Consider the following 20,300-nt stretch of genomic DNA (forward strand, 5'->3'; position numbering starts at 1 on the left):
TTGAATGAGCAGTCGGATTAAAAGAATTGGAACGGCGATAAGGGCGACTTTTATCTGCTTTTCCGGTTTATGCCAGAAAATGAAGAGGATTAAAACGGTGATCCGCCTTCGGGGACCGGGGATCGGGGGGGGGGGGGGGGGGGGGAGATCGCCGGGAAATGAGCCTCTTTCGCTTCATTCTATATAATCTGATGATATTTTTTTATTCTCCTGCTCCTGCGCAAATTGACGGATTACTTTTTTAACGAGCGCTTCGCGACAGCTCCTGTCCACGCTTGCCAAGTCGACGCGCGGAGTCGTAAATCACGGGGAACCGTACTAATTGAGGACAATTAATTCTCTGGAGTCGATTTGTTATAAAAGTGCACTTTCGCGTAATGAGTCTGTTGCACACGAGTGACACGGCGCAGCCGGTGGCGTGGCGTGCTTTGCGATTTATCGATTGATCTGTCCTGTGAACCTATGGAAAAAGATCGATAAACAGGTTGTTCGCAACGAACACCTTGATAATCGATTCTTTACCATGGCTCCAAATGGGGAAATATCGATAATCGATCATTCACGCCTCGCCGCTGGACGCAGCATCTAAAAAAGCTAATTCGTATCCATCCGTCTATATCAGTCTGAATTTCTGCCGGGGAAATCGCACGAAAATCATCGCGACGGGTATTCGGTGCATCGAAAAAGTCTGAAATGGACCTGTTGCAAACTTCAGCTGCAGCGAAAAGAACACCGGAAAAAAAACACATTAGATCTAGAGTCCAGACTCTTAAAAACACGGACAAGAGAAAAAACTCTTGATTCAATCAGATTTAAGCTTAAATCAAGAACCAAGCCTCTTGATTTAAGCGGATTTCCTTTTGATTCAAGCAAAACTCCGATTGAATCAAGAGTATTTTTTCTTGTCAATGTTTTTAAGAGTCTGGACTCTAGATCCGAGCTTCTTTATTTTCCAGTGATATTTTTGGAACCGAGAAGGTTTGCTTAGGAGAAATGCACTCAGACGCTTACTCATGCCTTTACGAATCCATGTCGCTCATCCGTGAGCAAGGAAATTTCTATGTCGCTGAGGAGTACTCAGGGCGACTCTCTCAAAAATCTGAGTGACTCAAGGAAATGTTCTATATTGATAGTGAATCAGAGTGAATTTCCTTACAGTGCTCGGCGTACACTACGCAATACGGCGCACAGTCTGGCAGGCGCAATGTAGGCAATTAGCACGTCAGAACATATATGTAAAATGGTGTAGTGTTCATAGTATCTCCGGGATGTGGAAGGCGCTATATCGGGTGCCCGCTAGCACGCTGACCTGCTTGCGATAGTTTGAATTCGCGGAGTCGGGGAATTAAAGCACTGCCGCCGTGCTGAAGAAGAACGCCATACGTACATTCGAGAGTTGCCAAATTGCCCTGGATAAAACATGTATTTTTGAGAACGCGGAACAGATTTAAACCTAAATCTGATTGAATCAAGAGTCCTTTTTCTTGTCAATGTTTTCAAGAGTCTGGACTCTAGATCCAATGTGATTTTTTTCTAGTGATGAGTTGTTTCTCATGGAAAATGCACGGCTCAAAAGCTACGATGGGCACATCGGCAAAGTCTGAAATACGCTTCTGATTTCACAATCTGTGCTGATGAAAATGTGCTTGGCTTAAGCATGATGATTCTTGAATTTATTTTTCTTTCAAGAATTTTTTTGCATAAATGGACGTTTGTAGGACGACAAAAGGACGTATTCTTCCTGAATGGACGTAACTAATGTTGCACCAAACAGCATACCTCTTTGAGGGAAAACTGTTCTCAAATGAGTTTTTTCTCTCTGTATCGAGATTTTCAGCTATATGCTAAATTTTTAACGCACGTTGGCAAAAAACTTTAACATACAACTTTGTTTTCATCTTAATTTAGGATGAATTTTTCTTGATACAAGAAAAATAATGTTTGAGTTAAGCAAAAAAAGTAATTTATATTAGGCAGCAAAATTCTTGTTTTAAGAAAGAATACTTATTGGCGGCGAATTTAAGATTCTTTTTTTTCCAGTGTGCGCAAAAAATATGCGTTTGTTTTTTCGGCTGCCCGCTTTAAAAACGATATTACGGCACAAGTGAACATCCTTTTGTAGTTGTTTCATCCAACCTTTGCGAACTAAGATGCTACAATTAATTCGACATGGCTGGCGCTTTAGCGCACAAATCGTGAGGAGGTACCATGGTCATAGTCAACGCAAGGAAATAATGTAAATATAAACAAGCCGGTCGATAAAATCCAGTTTCGTCACTTGTGTTTTGGCAGTTTGGCGTCAGATGTTGAGTATTGCGTAGCATCCTAGTGCACAAGGATTGGATGGAACGAGTATGAAGAAACGTTCACCTGGGCCTTAAAAGTGTCGTTTTTGAAGCGGAAAGCCTAAAAAAACTCATCTTTTTCAAGCAGATTGTGAAGTTAGGAGAATAGTTCAGACTTTGCTAATGCGTTCATTGTGATTTTTGAGTCATTTCCTACAAAAAATGACTCTTTTTTTGCTTTAACTAAAGTTTAAAAGAGGCCCACACCGAAAAGAAAAATTCTTGGGATAATATTTTGACTCAAAGTCGGTTTCTCCGAGTTAAAGAAACATTGTTTTGATACAGTTTTTTCAACTTCAACTTAGAGATAACAACATTACGTTTATTTATCTAAAATAAATAAAGAAAAAAAAATAAATTGTTGACAAGAGACGCCACTTTAAATCAAAATAAAATCTCAAGAATTTGCCTTTTTTTTCAGTGTATACATGGATTGCATTTTGCAAAAAGGAACCAGAAGCATTGCAATGCTGCTTAAATCGGGCAACTTCATTCTTTGCAGTACAATGGGCCTGTTGCAAACTTTTGCTAGAGCAAAAATAAGAGTTGTTTCTTGTAGATAATGCCTCAAAAATCACGATGAGCGCATCGGCAAACTCTGAAATGCACTCATAACTTCACAATCTGCGTAAGAAATTTGCGTTTTTTTAAGCTTCCCGCTTCAAAAACGATACTACGGCACAAGTGAACATTTTGTTAGAGGAGTCGCTCCATCGTCGGCGATATTCATCATGGCCGACACTTGCGCGCAGTTTTGCGCGTAATTCGAGGAGAGTTCAAGGTCAATCAATGCGGGCGTGGAAAACATGAACGTAAAACACGCCGATTGTTATCTGGTCTAATCCAGTTCAGGTATTATCTCGTCCCATCACACGTGTTTTGGCGGATTGGCGTCGGCCATGGTGAGTATTGCCGACGATGGAACGACTCCTCTTACAAAATGTTCACCTGTGCCGTAGTATCGCTTTTGAAGCGGGAAGCTCAAAAAACCGCAAATTTCTTACGCAGACTGTGAAGTTATGATTGCATTTCAGACTTTGCCGATGCGCTCATCGTGATTTTTGAGGCATTATCTATAAGAAACAACTCTTATTTTTGCTCTAGCAAAAGTTTGCAACAGGCCCATTACTTAAATCATGAAAAAATATGAAATTTGCGTGGCAATTTTTGTATTGAAGCAGTTCTGAGTGAGTAATATGGAAACTGTAAATGGATAATCAGGTCTTTCTCCCAAGACAACAGAGCTTGCACAATCCTATCGACATTGCAATGCTCCTGTTTCTCTTTTGCAAAATGCAATCCATATACCGAGGCTCAGGCCCTGTAGCCGAATTTTTTTTCCCAGGATGGACGGCTCTCGCGACCCGTTTTGCCTTAAAATTCATCCCGTCAACGAAACTTTAAAATCGCCCCGACTTGGCGCGCCTCACCGGAAAAAAAATTCTCGGCGTTTTTACCAAGGTCCATTGGTACCTTTACCATCTCACTTTTTTTTTACCAATTATTGGTAATTTTACCAAGACATACCGGTAAGCTTACCTAAAAACCGGCATTTTTACTTTTCTTTTTCAGGTAAGAATACCACTTTTATTGGTAAATCCATTCCCGGTAACTTTGCCATTTTATCTCGGTAATTCTACCACAGTCGATAAAAAATATTGGCGTTTTTACCAAGGTCCAGTAAAATTATCGAGAAAGTTCAATAATTTTACCGAGGTTTTCCGTAAAATTACCAATTCCATAAATGGTAATTTTACCCAAAAAAAACTGGAATCAAATAGAACTCTGAATTCTTGGTAATTTTACCCTTTTCTTAGTAAATACACCGAGATTTTTTTTCAGTGAAGAGCTTCTGGACATACATTCATAGGAGGGACAGTTGGACCGCGTCAAGCAGGAAGAAACGAAGCCACGTCAGCTATTTCCAAAAACTGGGCAATTTAATTTCTCACAAGAGAACGTTTTGTACGGATTCCTTTGAACATTTTAAGAAGTTTACTCCGCTCTGTGCAGAAGATTTATTGAAATTCGCACAAAAATCTGCAAAACCGTTTTAGTACATACACCGATATTTTTTTTCAGTGCTGTTCCACCGAAAGGCAACGTGGCGCGAATTGGGTTTTTTGAGCAGGCACCTAAATAATGACCCCCAATTTAGACTCAATTCCGGCGGTGGCTCCTCGCCTCCGTCCGCGCACTTCAAAACCGATAGCTCACCGTTCGGCGAGCGGGGAGATGGACGCTCTATTTCCAATCCCTCGACCTCAAGCCGGAAAATGCTAATTTCCTGAACCGCGGCTCGGGTTCAAATATAACTCTTTATTATGCCCGGGTTAATATCTAATTAAAACGGATTTGCATTACGGGAGCATTATTTACGGCCCGTTCATTAAGGAGATGATGTAAGCGTTATCTCCGTTGTTGCGGCTGCATCTTTGAGATATTTCGCGGTCAGATGAGAGCTTTACATCGTAACGGCGTATCTCGATTCCTGCATGAGCCTCGGAGAGCATGGATTTATGTGTAAAACATGGCTCATCCGAAAATTGAGATACGTTGTTACGTTCGAGGGGTGACAACATAGTTGTGTGTGAGCGTGGAGGTGCGAGACGAGCAGCTACACTTGATACTAGTCAACTTTCAAAGGTCAAGTGCAATTCTGCCGTGCTATAAGAAAGAACTCCTTGTGAATTTCCGAGAGCTGCCATTTCCTTCGATCAAATGTTTATTTTTGAGGAAAATGGAGATGTTGCATGTGTGAGGAATTTGCGATTTAACTATTGATTCGTATGAAAAAGTTATACCTATAAAACATTGCCGGAAATCTTCAAATCTGATCACATTTAAGTGAAAATCGAGTCCTTTCCACAGAACACGAATAAAATTTAAAGTAACAACCGGAAACGAGTCTCAAGTTCTTAACGGTTGCCGACATCAAAATGAGAGGTGTCCCGCGCCTTCAATTAGTATGTAGACAAACAGCACAGCACGTTTACTTGCTGCTAGGTGGGCGGGTAATCCTATCGCTGTAAGCTGTTTCTCTTGGTTGGAATACGGTGATTACAGCGTTTATTACTGCTTTGATTGAGCGCAATTACACTTAATTCTCTTGCCTCACATCAATTGTCTTCTCCAGGATAAATACGACTTAACTCGAGTAATTCTCTAAATTGACATTTTAGCCAGCGGAAGATAATTCCCTGTGGTTTAAAGCATATTGGGGAGTTTTTCTTTACATATTTATTTATAAAGAAGGAGATTCAATTAAAATATGGGTAAACAAGGCTAAAAATTATTGAAACACTAAAAGGCAGGACGTTTCGAGCTGCTACCAGCTCATTTTCAGCTGCAAAAACACATAAAACAAGTTTATAAAAATTGGAAACACGTAAAAAATGTTGTTTTTATGTGTTTTGCAGCTGAAAATGAGCTGGTAGCAGCTCGAAACGTCCTGCCTTTTAGTGTTTCAATAATTTTTAGCCTTGTTTACCCATATTTTAATTAAATCTCCTTCTTTATTCGTATATTCGGGCTATGTTTTTGTGCTTTATCATATTTATTTATGAATATTGTTTGGAATAATAAAAAAATTTTCACGCTGGTTTGAGATATAAAATAGGTTGCTCGTTGTCGAATGTTCATCGACACAAGAATTTAACATTAAATGATAAACGTAATAAAAAACAAACAAACAAAAAAAAAAAAACACGGAAAAAAGTGTAAGGGGTTATCCCCTAAAATTGTGGTACTACGACAGTCTGTTGGATGATGCGGACATGTCTAATTAATTGTGGTAGAACTAAACTCAAGTTAGGGCAGTACCGCAACATTTGGGTTAGTAACCTAATTTATTCGGGCACGACCACGATTAATTCGTGTTACACCACAATTAATCCGTGTTCTACCACAATTAATTGGAAATGTCCATATCACACAACAAACTCGTGGTTTTTTTATCCGTGAAAAAAAAAACAAAAAAAAACCTGGATTTTGTTTTAAACATCCTCATACCTTTCACTTGGAGTCGTCATTTTAAAACGACCTACGTCTATGATCTTAGATCAAAATCCGTCAATTAATTGAGGAGCCATCTGAAAAATTATCGTTTTTGTATTTATTACGTAGTCCTGGCCGTACGTTAAAAGATTTTCTTCACCTCAAACATCGCCTAATTTCTTATCAATAAACTTAATCTTTGTACAAACTTATCAAAGTTGCTGAATTTTTATCTACAACTTCAACTTTATTGGCACAAGTTTGATGAGGAAACTGCACAAGTCAACACCAGATGGAGTCGATTATCAAGTCGACAATAAGTTATTTTAGAGCCCTAAAAAGAGCCATCTATGATTTCCTGATTTTTTGTGGGTTTTTCCTTGTTATTTTGTAATACTGAGTTTCCAAGAAAGTTCGAGGCCTTAATATGTACATCGTACGAGACGAAAGCGATCCATATATATTTTGTAATAAAACGAAAAAACAAATAAAGAAAAATAACGCTGCACCGAAAAAAAGGGAGGTTGAATTAACATTCTGGATGTGGAAAAAGTGGGCGAGAACTTATGAAATGCTGAATTACCCGCTAAAGCAGTTACTTCAGCAATGCCAAGATGTAAAACTAACTGCTATGGCAGATAATTTAGCATTTCATAAGTTCTTGCAAACTATTTTTTTACATACAGAAAGCTACATTAGCTTCATTTTTTCGGATTGTAATATCATTTACAAAATGGGGAAAATATTCAAAATACGGCCTACATCCTGTAAATTAGATAATGGTAGAAAATTGCAAAGTTCCTACTATTTGAAAGCAAAATCAAAGCCAGAAAAAGCAAAACATTATAATTAGAGTCACAAAGTGCAGTTTAATGAGTTTCAACGCAACTGAAACTAAGAAACTTCAGAGAGAGGGAAGAGCGTTCGGCTGAAGCAAGTGCAATGGAAATGCAAGAAAAATGCACCGCCAGTAGTGCGCCTGCCTGAGCAGAACACTCTCCCCCTCTATCTTGAGCGTGCTGTGCTGTTTGCCTATCTATTGATTGAAGGCGCGAAACACTTTCCGATTATTATTTGACGCTTGAAACAGTTGCGACTTGAGGATCGTTTTTGCTTGTTGCTTCGTATTTATTTTTATCGGTGCCGCCAGTCATTCTCTGATATCCTGTCATTTCCAATACGAGGGAACAGATTTTTCACCGGACCATAGAAACATTTCTGGTGCCTTAGTGAGATTCAATCGCAAATCCTGGAATATCGGCGAAAATTTTCAACACAACGTGGCAGAGGGGGCGACCCTGGTAACAGCAGTACTCTTCATTATAATTCGTCGTGCGCCATTGCACCTTTGGCTTCTCGTCTTTCAGAGTACACACGCGCAGTGCTGCCATATGGTACATCGTATCACTCACCTATCGTTGTTTAATTGGGGGTCTTCTCTCAAATTTGACAACCGAACACGCATGACACGTACATTCACACCTCTCGTTGATGCATGTGAATGTGGGTTACGCAAGCGTGAAACACTGCGAATATGAGCTTCCGAGTTGAGGAAAAACGCCGTATGAACGTTCGCGAGTCGCCAAATTTCCTCCGGTAAAATGATCATTCTTGAGGAAATTTATGAATGTTTTTCCTCGAAATTTTCAGGAACTTTCGGTAAAATTTCGAAAAAAAGTTATCTGAAAAATGAAGATGTTGCATGTGTGAGGAATTTGCGATTTGACTATTGATTCTTATGTAAAAGTTCGCGAGAAACACGGGTTTTCTCTGAAATCATCTCCCAAGCTCAAAAAAAGCTCTCAAGTTGAGACCAAAATGGAGGGGATATCCCACCCTACCCTGAGAGTCCTACTCTACATCAAAACAAACTCTCCATGCAAAGATAGGGAGCAAATACATTGACAGGGCTGCCACTTTATTTGAGGACTCCAAAACTGAAAACACGGCAACCCTGCTCATGTATTTGCTCCCTATCTTTGCATGCAGAGTTTGTCTTGATGTAGACGTGGACTCTCAGGGTAGGGTGGGATATACCCTCCATTTTGGCCTCAACTTGAGAGCTTTTTTTGAGCTTGGGAGTTAATTTTAGAGAAAACTAGTGGCACCATCGTGTTTCTTGCGAACTTTTACATAAGAATCAACAGTCAAATCGCAAATGCCTCACACTCATGCAACATCTCCATTGGAGAAAAGATATTCATAAATTCACTAGGAAATTCGAGTTTTATCGGAGGAAATTTGGCCACGCCTGAAGGTTCATACGGTGTTCTTCCTTAGCACGGCAGATGACTTCCGCTTATGGCCCACTAAACTTTAAATTCATGTACGAGTGGGAGGGGGGCCCAGGGATAAATCGAGTGTGAGCGACTACGGACAGGTTTAATGACGACTTCATGGGATTTATTTGACGAATCAAATGTAAACACACAAAAACATCTGCCGTGTTACGGAAGACAGCCATTAAGAGATGAGCCTCGCGACGCATAAGAACGCATGCTAACCGTGGCTCGTGCAGAAATGCACTTAAGGCTCTCTTTCGTCATACGAGAGACGTCACGTCAATCTCGAGTCGTCCTTGCCCGTGTACGCGTTGGCCCATTTGAAATTGTTAGTGTTTAAAACTGGGCCTCCACGATCGAAATGGAAACTCAAAGTGAGGTGGTGTACCTATCTAAATTTGCTTGACATTCGTTGCCAGACTTTGATAAATTACTCCGTTTGAAGCTTACAAGAAGCTCAGCTTCAGAATGATATCAGGAACTAAACCAAACCGTGAATTCCTACCGCATATTTTTTTCGTCAACGTTTGACGTTGACGACCGTTCTGGCCACAAAGATAGTCCTTACATAACAAGACATTGTTAAATAACCAGAGGCAATCAATATAAGAATGATACACAAAAATAGCCTAAATTATTTTACGAAACAAAACACAGGAAAATACCCTGATAAAAATTGGCGATAAGAGCTGCATTTCAAAATACCATAGGAATTCTCATAGCCGGCTAAATGAGGCTACATAAAATCATGTAGCTGGCTGTAGAGTGCGGAGAAGATCATGCGGCCGGGCTATGCGAAGCGATAAAAAAGTATGCAGCCGGGCTATAGTTCCCATCGCCGGGCTTTATTCTTTATCGCCTGGCTGTTGCTTTTTCGCCATCGATTATAAAAGGCTATAAGAAATTGAGTAAAAATTAGTGTGCTTTGGAAATCATTAAGTTTGATACGGAACCACCTTAATATTTACAAAACAAACATTGTATTTTCCTTTAATACATATTTTTATTCATCAATTAAAATGAGAATAATGCAAACAGGATGTGCAAACATCTCAAAATCATTAGTTGAATAACGCTGACTCCGCCGGATTAAATATTAGAGCCTAACACAAAGCGCAGCGGCGACGCACTGGCGCCTACAAACCTAGCAAGGATACTACACGCATTGCGCAACGCGTGAAGTATCCCTGTTAGGTTTGTAGGCGCCAGTGCGCGTTTCGCGCTGGCTGCCCGCCTGCCGCGCGTTCCACGGCGTTTGAAGCAACTATTTCACACCAGAGGTATTGCACAGTATCATACGAAACTGAGGGCGCTCTAATATATTAGGAATGGCAGGCATCCATCAAAAGTACGGACCTTTCATCGCAAAATAAAATCAAGATCCAAAAAGAGAGCAGTGGTCCAAAAACTCACTGAGTCCTAGCATCCGTAATTAGTAACGTTTAGCATAAACTTTATCGCCTGGCTGTTGCTTAATCGCCATCGGCTATAAAAGGCTATAAGAAATTGTGTAGCCGGCTATAGAGGCTATTGGAAATCTTACAGCCGGCTGTAGGTCTATGGTATTTTGGAACACAGATTCTACTACCAATTTTTACCAGGGATAGGAAGCCGCAATACTAAAAACAAACAGAGTATCTGGGACTTTCGGGGTGGTTTCAACCCTCTTCCTAATCAAGAAACAAAATAATAAAATATAAAAATAAAAAAACCCTCGGATCCCCATTTGTGACAACCAAGAAAATGTTGATGTTTTTTCTTGACATCACAAATGGGGGTCTGGGTTTTTCTTTCTTTTTTATATTTTTATATTCTTTTTCCTGGTCGAGGAGGAGAAGGTTGAATGAAACCATCCTGAAAACCACCTGAAACATCCTGGGCATTCTGACTGTTCTTCAGCATTGCAATCAGTACATTATTTTCCATTCATTGTGCTGAAAAATTCTAAATGATTGTTTGGACGCAGTTCGACACAATCGCTGCTATCGGTATTATCGACCCTGGCTTAAATATGATCATTTCCAACGTTCCGAATGGAAATGAATCGATAAATACCGAATTCATAATCGATACCTATCCGCAAAACGTGCATTGACGTCCCGTTCGTACACAATATCTGCGACTTATGTCGTAGATGGACCGCGTTAAATAGAAAGGAACCAAGCCACATCCGCCGCTGCCGAATTTAACTGGCCAATATAATTTTTAACATGAAAACGGTTGGACAGATTTCCGTGCAAATTTCAGTGAGTTTCCTCCATAGTGCGAAGCAAATTCCTCAAAATGTTCAAAAGAATCCGCACAAACGTTCCCTCGTAAAAAATTAAATCGTCTGGTTAAATTTGGCAATGGCGGATGTGGCTTGGCTCCTTTCTGTTAAACGCGGTCCAAATCTTCCGTGCTAAGATTGAACGCCGTAAGAACCTTCAGGCGTTGCCAAATTTCCTTTAATAAACACGAATTTCCTGATGAATTCATGAATATTTTCCTCCCAATTCTTCTGATAATTTAGTTCGAAATTTTACCTAAAGATTCTGAAAATATAAAGGGAAAATATTCATAACTTTCCTAAGAAATGAACATTTTATTGAAGGAAATTTGGCAACTCTCTGATGTTCATACGGCGCTCTTCCTTAGCACGGCAGAAATACTCTTGCGACCACCCATAAGAGTCTCCAAGGAGATTTTTTTTTGTGCTAATGCAAATTCATCTCTCATTCGAAACGTCCTCAAACATTCAAGCTGGCGACAGGGGTAATATTCGGAGAAAAGAATAATTTAAAGGTTTTGACAGTATTTCGGTGGCGTAACGAGTGGGCTCGTACCGGTGGAACTTTGAAAGCCCACCCATGAGGACGAACTTTTTCTCGATACAGTTCTCTCCTGTGAAAAATTTAGATTTCAGCGTATTCGCTTGGTATCTTAATAGTATTAAAAGGAACTGCATTCGTTCCGTTTTGGGGCAGTATTCATAGTCGTTCTAAAGACACCGGTGGCGTGGCGTAAATGATCGATTATCGATATTCGTCATTTGAAACTATGGTAAAGAATCGACTATTGCGGTATTTGTTGCGAACACCCTATGTATCGATCTGTTTCCATAGGTTTAAATGATAGATCAATCGATATATAGCAAAGCACGCCACGCGACTGAAAGACACCTGATTTCCTTATGAGGTCCTCTACGGTTGTGTCAAAGTTTAAAACTGGTTATGATTGTGGGAGAGCGGACTTGAGATAAAATAAAAAATGTAGAATTTTGAGGACCAAAAGGTTTATATTCAAAATTAGAAAAAAAACAGCCACACCATAAAAATACTGAGTCCGCTAGAAAGGCAGAGGTGGCGTACATACATGCTAGCATGGGTCAAGTGGAGAAGGGCCTCGAATAGAGCAGCGCACGCTTTTATAGACTTGATGACGTCACGGGTGGTGAGACTTGGGGTCTATACGCGATTGACTGGCTATAATCAGTGTACCTATAGATTGCAAGTCTAGTCATTAATTTCATAGGTGATGGCTGGACGATAAAAGTGAAAAGACGAAAAATGAGCAAAATATAGCCATCCCTAATGACTGGTTAAAAATTAAAATTAAAATTGAAAAAGACAAAAATATGGGAAAATGTTGACAGGTTGAATTTTGATTAAAAGAGGTTAAAGAAAATTACAAATATAGCATCATAAAAAAAAAAAAAAAAAATTTTAAAGAACCTTGGGTAATTCTCGGGTAATGGACCACTAGACAAGGTACAATTTTAAGCATTCTGATACACGTTTCTTGACCAAAATTTTACGTAGAACACGATTTGCTCAGCGGAAATTGCTGATATTGACCCCTAACCAAGATATTCAATGTTTCTTGACGCGTAGATTCAAACCTCCCGCTCATGAAAACGCAATGGTCCACGTGAATCTAATCGCACAGTGAACGTTACCGCGGGAATCTCTGCGATGTGACAATCTGGAGTCGAAAAAAAATATATTTTCCTGTTAAAAGAGGGGTTAAAGTTTATTTTATACATTGAATATTATGCAAGAATACAACTTCAAACCTCTTTTTCTCAGTTTAAAATTAATATGGGGTTTTTATTTTCCGATGAACTCGGTCCATTTTTGCATTTATGAATGCGTACAGGGATCAAAGCGGAAGCTGTCAGTTTTGGGGATAGGAACTTTCCCGTGAACGTGTCCAGGAATCCTTAATTGTAATTAAGTTTTCGGGGAAACTTTAATAGAAAAACACATCTGCGCGCGGTCTAGGGTGAAATTTGCATCCAACTATCTCAAAATTTCAAGCTCCAGCCGCGAGATCGAGAGGTTCAGCACGGGAAGACTCGTTTTTGACACTCAACTTTCCCGAAGACTTTGATCCCTTTTGAAGCGTTGCACATCGTCTGACAAAAACCTTTCGCGGCTAAAATTGTTCATTTAAGACCTTTTCATCCAAACTTAATTTCATCCATATTATTTGATACCTGGGGAAAAGAAGCCCACTCCGTGAAGGCTAAATTTTCAGCGGCCAAACTTCCGTCAGGTTTTGTAAGTTTCGTTTTGTACTACCTACAACTTAACTACAACCACTGAACAACTACTTTATACGTCAGAAGCAGTTCAGTTGGACTACATTTTGCAATCAGGAGCCATTATCTTTGACTCATCTATAAATCACTTATATATCTGCGTGCTGAAATTAATAGTATATACATTGTTTCTGAAATGAGGCAGAATTTGTAATGCAAAACGTAATTAGTTTTATTTAAAGGAAAGTTATGACTTCGTTTTTGAGAATTTGCAAAAGAAGTAGGTCTCTTTACTTATGAAAGATCACATATTAGCCACGGAAAAATGGATTGCTGATTTAACGATTGAATTGTTAAAAGATAGGTGTATTCGACATGTTTCAAATGTACATTTAACAATACTGAACAGTTAAATTAACCACGTGGGTGGTTCAATTAACATTTTTTCATTGTAAAATCTACATTGGAACAAGTCAGACACTTTTTTAAACTACAAAATTGTTAAATCAGCAATTTCATTTTTTTCCGTGGTTAATATGTGATCTTTCAAAAGTATAGAGACCATACTTCTTTTGCGAATTCTCAAAAACGAAGTAATAACTTTCATTTAAATGAAGTGAATTACGTTTTGCAATAAGGAACTAAAATTTCTGCCTCATTTCAGAAACAATGTATATACTTTTAATTTCAGCACGCAAATAAATAAGTGATTAATGAATGAGCCAAAAATACTGGTTCCTCATTGCAAACCCGGCGAAAACCCGGGTCTTGTTTGCAGTGTTTCAAAAACTAAGCTCTCATTTTATTTTATCAGTAGAGGACGAACCAACTTCATTCCTTGAAATATTCGCAGAATATTCTTCGCCGTATGAGAGAAAATCTCGGAAGTTTACAAGAGATGACGTTGAGCATTTTTTATGAAAATAAAATGGGACGAGAAGCTTCAGCCTCGCAGTCCAAGATACGTGTTTTTGAAGTCTCACCGTCGATTTATTAGTTTAAATTGCTTTCCACTTCAAGCCCCTACCAGGTACGGAACGTGAATTCTGAGGAGTTTAAGCCTCGCGTGGCGCGAAATGAGTTTTGACATCGTAAAATTAACACCCCGGCCGATAGACGCGGCGCAACTTGGGTCATAACGCCTTGATGCAACTATTCGCGCTCTGTGGATGTCCGCGTTGCATACCTAACGAATTGCAGGCGTTTTGGTTTCGCTCGCCCTTCCCTGCAACGATACGTTTGGGTCGCCGTGGAATTTTAAACACGAAAGGTGTTATGATCAGCAATGAATGAGTTGCGCTATTCACCGTAGTGATTGAAATTTACAGACCAGCAAAAAAAAAAAAAAAAAAAAAAAAAAAAAAAATGGTTCTAACGCCAAATATCAGTGTTGAGTTTTTCGACGAACGAGTACCGGTACCGGTAATGCCAGTGTTTTTCGGTAGTTAAACTAATAATTTTCAAAATTATAATTAAATTTAGCAGTTTAAATTTTAATAAAGAAGTCTAAACTTATAATTAAATTTACAATTTAACCCTTTCATCAGGCACTTTATTTATTAAGATTTTATTATCCAATTCTAAAACTGCATTCTAATGTTATTTATTTGACTACTAATAATAAGATATGAAATTGTATTTACTGGATTTCATTTTGCGAAAAGGAGCCAAGAGCATTCCAATGTTGTCAGGATTGTGCAGCTTAATTCTTTCCTATAAAATGACTGAAGTCATGCAAAAAAATAAATTTACTAAGGTAATTTTTGTCTTGAATTTATGGTTTATTGGGAGTGAAGATAAAACTTGTTTAGATGACCAGTTAATATTTGCAAGCTAAACAGAATTGCACCATCTTAGCGACATTGGAATGCCCTTGGTTCCTTTTTCCAAAATGCAATCCACATTTTGCAATAAGGAACCACTTTCTCTGGCACTTCGATAAAAGCACCTATCTGCATAGGGAAACCAATGGCAAATAAGTTTTTTTCTTCTGTATAAAATGAGCCAGAAATAGTGGTTTCTTGTTGCAAAATGTGGTCCAAAATACTCCAATGGTTGACAAGGGATACATTAAGATCTGGGGCGGTAATGAATATCTCAATCGAACGTATTCGTGCAAGAGAGAACTATGTGAAAACGAATAAAATCAAAAGGAACTATGTCTCGCGCAAACCGTTCGCACATAATTCCTTTTGATTGTATTCGTTTTCACATAGCCTCTTGTGGCATAAATACATAGGTTGTCCCCGAAATATTGACTTCAACTTTTTTTCTTGTACAAACGAACAAATGAAATCAGAAAAATTCGAGTTGTGCAAGCTTGCATATCGACGGCGAAACTACCAAACCACGTATCTCGTTTGCGGTGTTTAAAAATTTACGCTCACATTTTATTTTTTTGAAGTCGACCAAATTAATATCATTCCTTGAAATTTTCACAGAATTTTCTCCGCACGAAGAGGAAAAATCACAGAAATTTTCAAAACTGGACGTTAAGTAGTTTTCCATTTAAAAAAAAAAGTATGACAGGAAGTCTGCGACGTCGCAAACCGAGATACGTGGTTTGGTAGTTTCACCGTCGATATCGTTTTCTTAGCTTTCCGATGCGACTTGGTTGAGCTAAGAACGCCAGAAATTAGAAGAGCTGGAAGTTTTACGATGAGATTGCGTGTCCACCAAGTTGAGGTAAAATGTAAATATAGTGATAAGAGAGAGATGAGACACAATGGCCCGAATGCAGACAACAATAAAAACACATTAAAATAAAAAAAAAAAAAATGGGTACACAAGGCTAAGGAGAAATAAAACAAACCAGGACGTTTCTGGCCAGTTACATGCCCATTCTCAACTTCGGAACCCCATTCTCAACTCCTTTTTTTCCAGCTGCCAGTGTTTTCTCCTTAGCCTTGTATACCCATTTGTTTTTGTATTTTAATGTGTTATTCTTGTAAATATATTATCATTCTCTTGCACATTGATTTTTTATAAAAGCATGACCACAGACGCAACAATTGCATATATTTGTAAAATCGGCCAATAGCTCAACTTTTGTTTTCACATCATGAGTAGCCAAAAACTTAAAAATCTTGTCATATGCCGTGTAACTCGGTGCCCTGTAAATATCTGTAACTCGGTGAATTTTTGATCAAATTCCCTCACCGAGCTTGCATTTCAAAGCTATAGAAATAGCATTTACGCTAGTATAACCCACATTCAGCTGCTTTTTTGTTCGCTCGTAGAGGAGCCGGCGACAAGAGTTTTGGGACACCCTATGCACGTCCAATTAATCCTGTCCAATCACGCGTGCAGTGCAAACGAGCGGGCGCAGGGATACGCCTCCAACCAGGAAAATAGCAACAACCGGTGTCAAGACCTGTCCTACCATCCTAAGGAAAAACGCCGTATACACACACAGACGTTGCCAAATTTCATCCGAAAAAACCCGAATTTCCTAACCAACTTATGAATTAAATTCCTCGAGAATTCAGGAGAATTTCACTCGTAGGTAAACCTTCTATCCCTGAAAATTCCACAGGGGAATAACCTTAATTTGGATGGAAAACGAGCGTTTTGCTACGGGAAATTTGGCAACGTTCGGCGGTTGATACGGCGTTCTTTTATTTAGCACGGCAGGATAACACTCTCCTGATTTATTGCTTAATAGGGCAGTGTCTGGCTCGCGCGGCGGGACGCGGCCAGAACGGATTGACCCTGGGAGCTGCGCCCTGCGGCTAGCCTAGTGTGGGACACGGAAGGGAGCTACTGCCTTTGAATTTACGTACACAAGAGCCGCTAGTACTTGTGCTCTCTGCTGCTCTGCGATGCCGAACCGCCACAAACCCCGCATTGGCGAATCAACAAATTGACCATCAGCGGATCCAGCAAATTGGCAACATTGTATTTTCTCTATTTAAACCTATGGAGATGTATCGATTCTTGGAGGGGCCAGGTGCTCCGACAGGAATCGATTATTTAGCATGGGTTTAAATGGAGGAAACCCGATGTTGCCAAATTGCTGCATCCGCCTCTGAAAGTGACAACATTGTTTTTCGATTGTTCATCTGTTAGCTGAGGGGCCAGGTGCTCCGACAAGAATCGATTATTTAACATAGGTTTAAATTGAGGGAATCCGGTGTTGCAAAGTTGTTGGATCCGCCTCTGAAACTCCTATCCTCCTAAGGCCAACGAGCTAGAAACTATAGATAGGAAGTTCTTATACTACGCCTCTAGCCTTGTATACCCATTTGTTTTTTGTATTTTAGTGTGTTTTTATTGTTGTCTGCATTCGGGCTATTGTGTCTCTCGCTCTCTTATCACTACGCCAGCAGTGAAATTCATAACACACTTGCGAGCTGATTGTTGAAATTGATAGAAAAAGCGATAGACGAAGAAGACATAGGGAGTATGGAGCGATCCTATTGGTTGAAAAGGGTGGTTCCAGGTTCCTGTAGACAAGGGCAGAAAATGATGGAATAATAACAGGGTCTCTCGTGGGTTGCCGTTAGTTATTACTTACCTCCTTTGTCCATTGCAACCTCCCACTTCTACCAATAGGATGCCTCCATATCCCTTTTGCCTATTTTGTCTATAGCTTTGTCCATTGAATTCACTGACATTTCCCGGTCCTCCCGGTGCTGACTAGCTACACATTCTCAGGAAAATCGACTATTTGCATTGACCGGAAATCGCGGATTGATGATTTGGACTGTATTTTGCAATTAGGAACTATAAATTCCGACCCGGTTTAAAAACAACGTATGTGCCATTAGTTCCTCTATGCTCATAAGTGTTTTTTCAGATGAGCCAGAATTTATAGTTCCAAATAGCAAAACGTTTTAATTTACCTCATGAAAAAAAAAATTGCAAAATGCAGTCCAATTGATCGCGGTTCAAATTAATTGCATTTTGCAATTTGGAACTATAAATTCTGGTTCCTATGAAAAAACACTTATGAGCATAGGGGAACTAATGGCACATACGTTGTTTTCAATCGGGTCGGAATTTATAGTTCCTGATTGCAAAATGCAGTCCAATTGGGAGAGATTGGATCACCGATTCGTGTTCTGATCGCAAAATCTAATGGTGTGAAAAAAAATATGTTGATAATTTCCACATTTAACAGTTTCAGTGTGCGTAGTGTCAATCGAGCGGTGTACTTTCGCACGAAATTAGGAGGATTTCGTGATACTTCGTGATTTCGTGATACTACCTGATACTTCTGGAGGACATTTTCCAATTCAATGAAAAATAAATTACCATTACGCGTTTGCCGAAATTGAATGAGATTGTTTCGAAAATAATGAAGGTCTTGCATGTATTAGGGTGAGATTCGAGTACTTTTACTTAAGTCAGCATTTCCGAGAACAGCATTTTTTTTTCTGTAATGAACTCCCAACATCGAAAAAGGCTCTCCAAGTTGAGGCTGTAATGGAGTGGATCGCCGAGAGTCCACTTCTACACCCATTCAAACTCTCCAAGCACAAATAGGGATCAATTACATTAGCAGTGTTGACACTTTGTTTGGGGACTTCGAGGCTGAAACGATGGCAACTCTGCTAATGTATTTGCTTCCTGTCCGTGCCTAGAGCGTTTGACTGGATTTCATTACCTTCCGGCCAAAGTATCACAAGCGCCATATGTGACGTTTCAAAATTTCCGCCGCAATTTTTTTAAAGATGAGGAAAGAGTATACTGTTACACGCATTATATGGTTGATGAAGCGCGTGAGATGCGTTTTTCCAATTTTTTTTTTGGTTGAAAATCTCAATACAGAGGGGAAAAGCTCACATGAACACAATTTTCCCTCGAAGAAATACGCTGTTTGGTGCAGCACTAGTAACAACAATTCAGGAAGACAACTGCAGGCGTGTTTCGGGTTTAATTGGACCCATCCTCAGTGGGAATGGTCGTTACTGGTGTTGCACCAAACGGCATATCTCTTTGAGGGAAAATTGTGCTCATGTGAGCTTTTTCCCTCCGTAATGAGATTTTTAGCTTTATGCTTATTTTTAACACACGTTGGCTAAAAAATTCCAACCTACTGTCTCACGACTCCCTGAGTAGCGTTTCTCAACGGAAAACTCGCTATATATCAACATCTGAGCGATTATCCTCGATCTTATCGCGACAATTTATCGCGATATCCTCGAAGTAATAATCGCGATAAATTACGATTGAATCTCGATTATATTGAAGAAAATTGATCACGGTTTTATCGAACCAAAAATTGCGATGTGTAGCGATTTAATCGCCATATATTGTAATTTTAAATGCAATAATATCTCGATATATTGCCACCGATAAAATCGCGATAACCAACTGATAAAATCGCTATTTATCGCGATCACTGTTGCTTCGAATCGTGCGTCGACCGCAAATAGTTTGCGATTTTATTTATCATGAAAAATTGAGACCCTGTCTAAAGGGGGCCCACAGCTTGAAAAAAGGGGGGCAGAAGCACGCCCCCTGGATTTTTTGGCTCCGTCCATGTCAGCACATTAAACAACACTGGTAAAAAAAAAAAACCTCTTGGACCAATGCCGCGGTGCATTGACTTAGGAGTGCAGTTTCTTGTCGCCGGATTTAAGAGTCTTGAACTCTTGTTTCAAGCGGATTTTGCATTGATTCAATTCAAAATCCGCTTGAAACAAGAGTCCAGACTCTTAAATCCGGCGACAAGAGGCTGCACTCTTGAACCAAGAGGTTTTTTTTACCAGTGAACATTATCGGCATTTTTCAAAAAAGACAATCGGAGCATTTACTCGGCGAATTCGTAGCCTCAAGAAGAAGACAGCCTCTGAGTCAGTGCTAGGCACCTTGGGCCGTCGCCAGATGAATTATGAATGAACTGATTGTGAGCCAAAGACCCAACGCGCCCGCACCCTTCGCAAGATCCCGGCATAAAAATATTAAACGTGCGAGAGAGATACCTTAAGGCCACCATTCACGGTCAAGCTCATGAGGACTGTTGCACAACGCACCACTGATCACCCATCGGTGGACTGTTTGAAAGACCCAGATGGATTTTTCATTAGGCCATGTGCGTGTGTGTGCGAAATCAACAAATTGAAATTCAGATGAGATCATGAGCTTGGATTGTAGACTTGAGATGGATGTTCAATGCTAGGATAGGGTATTTTCAAAAAATGCCCCTAA

General features: G+C 39.6%; 1 protein-coding gene across 1 annotated transcript in view; it reads right to left on the minus strand.

Annotated features, from left to right (window-relative positions):
• The window catches only part of Eaat1 (Excitatory amino acid transporter 1), a 149,336-nt gene that overhangs the window by 92,476 nt on the left and 36,560 nt on the right, over window positions 1-20,300 (minus strand). The gene's annotated exons all lie outside the window — the stretch shown is intronic.

The sequence above is a fragment of the Bemisia tabaci genome, chromosome 9, assembly GCF_918797505.1.
Source record: "Bemisia tabaci chromosome 9, PGI_BMITA_v3".
Classification (NCBI taxonomy): Eukaryota; Metazoa; Arthropoda; class Insecta; order Hemiptera; family Aleyrodidae; genus Bemisia; species Bemisia tabaci.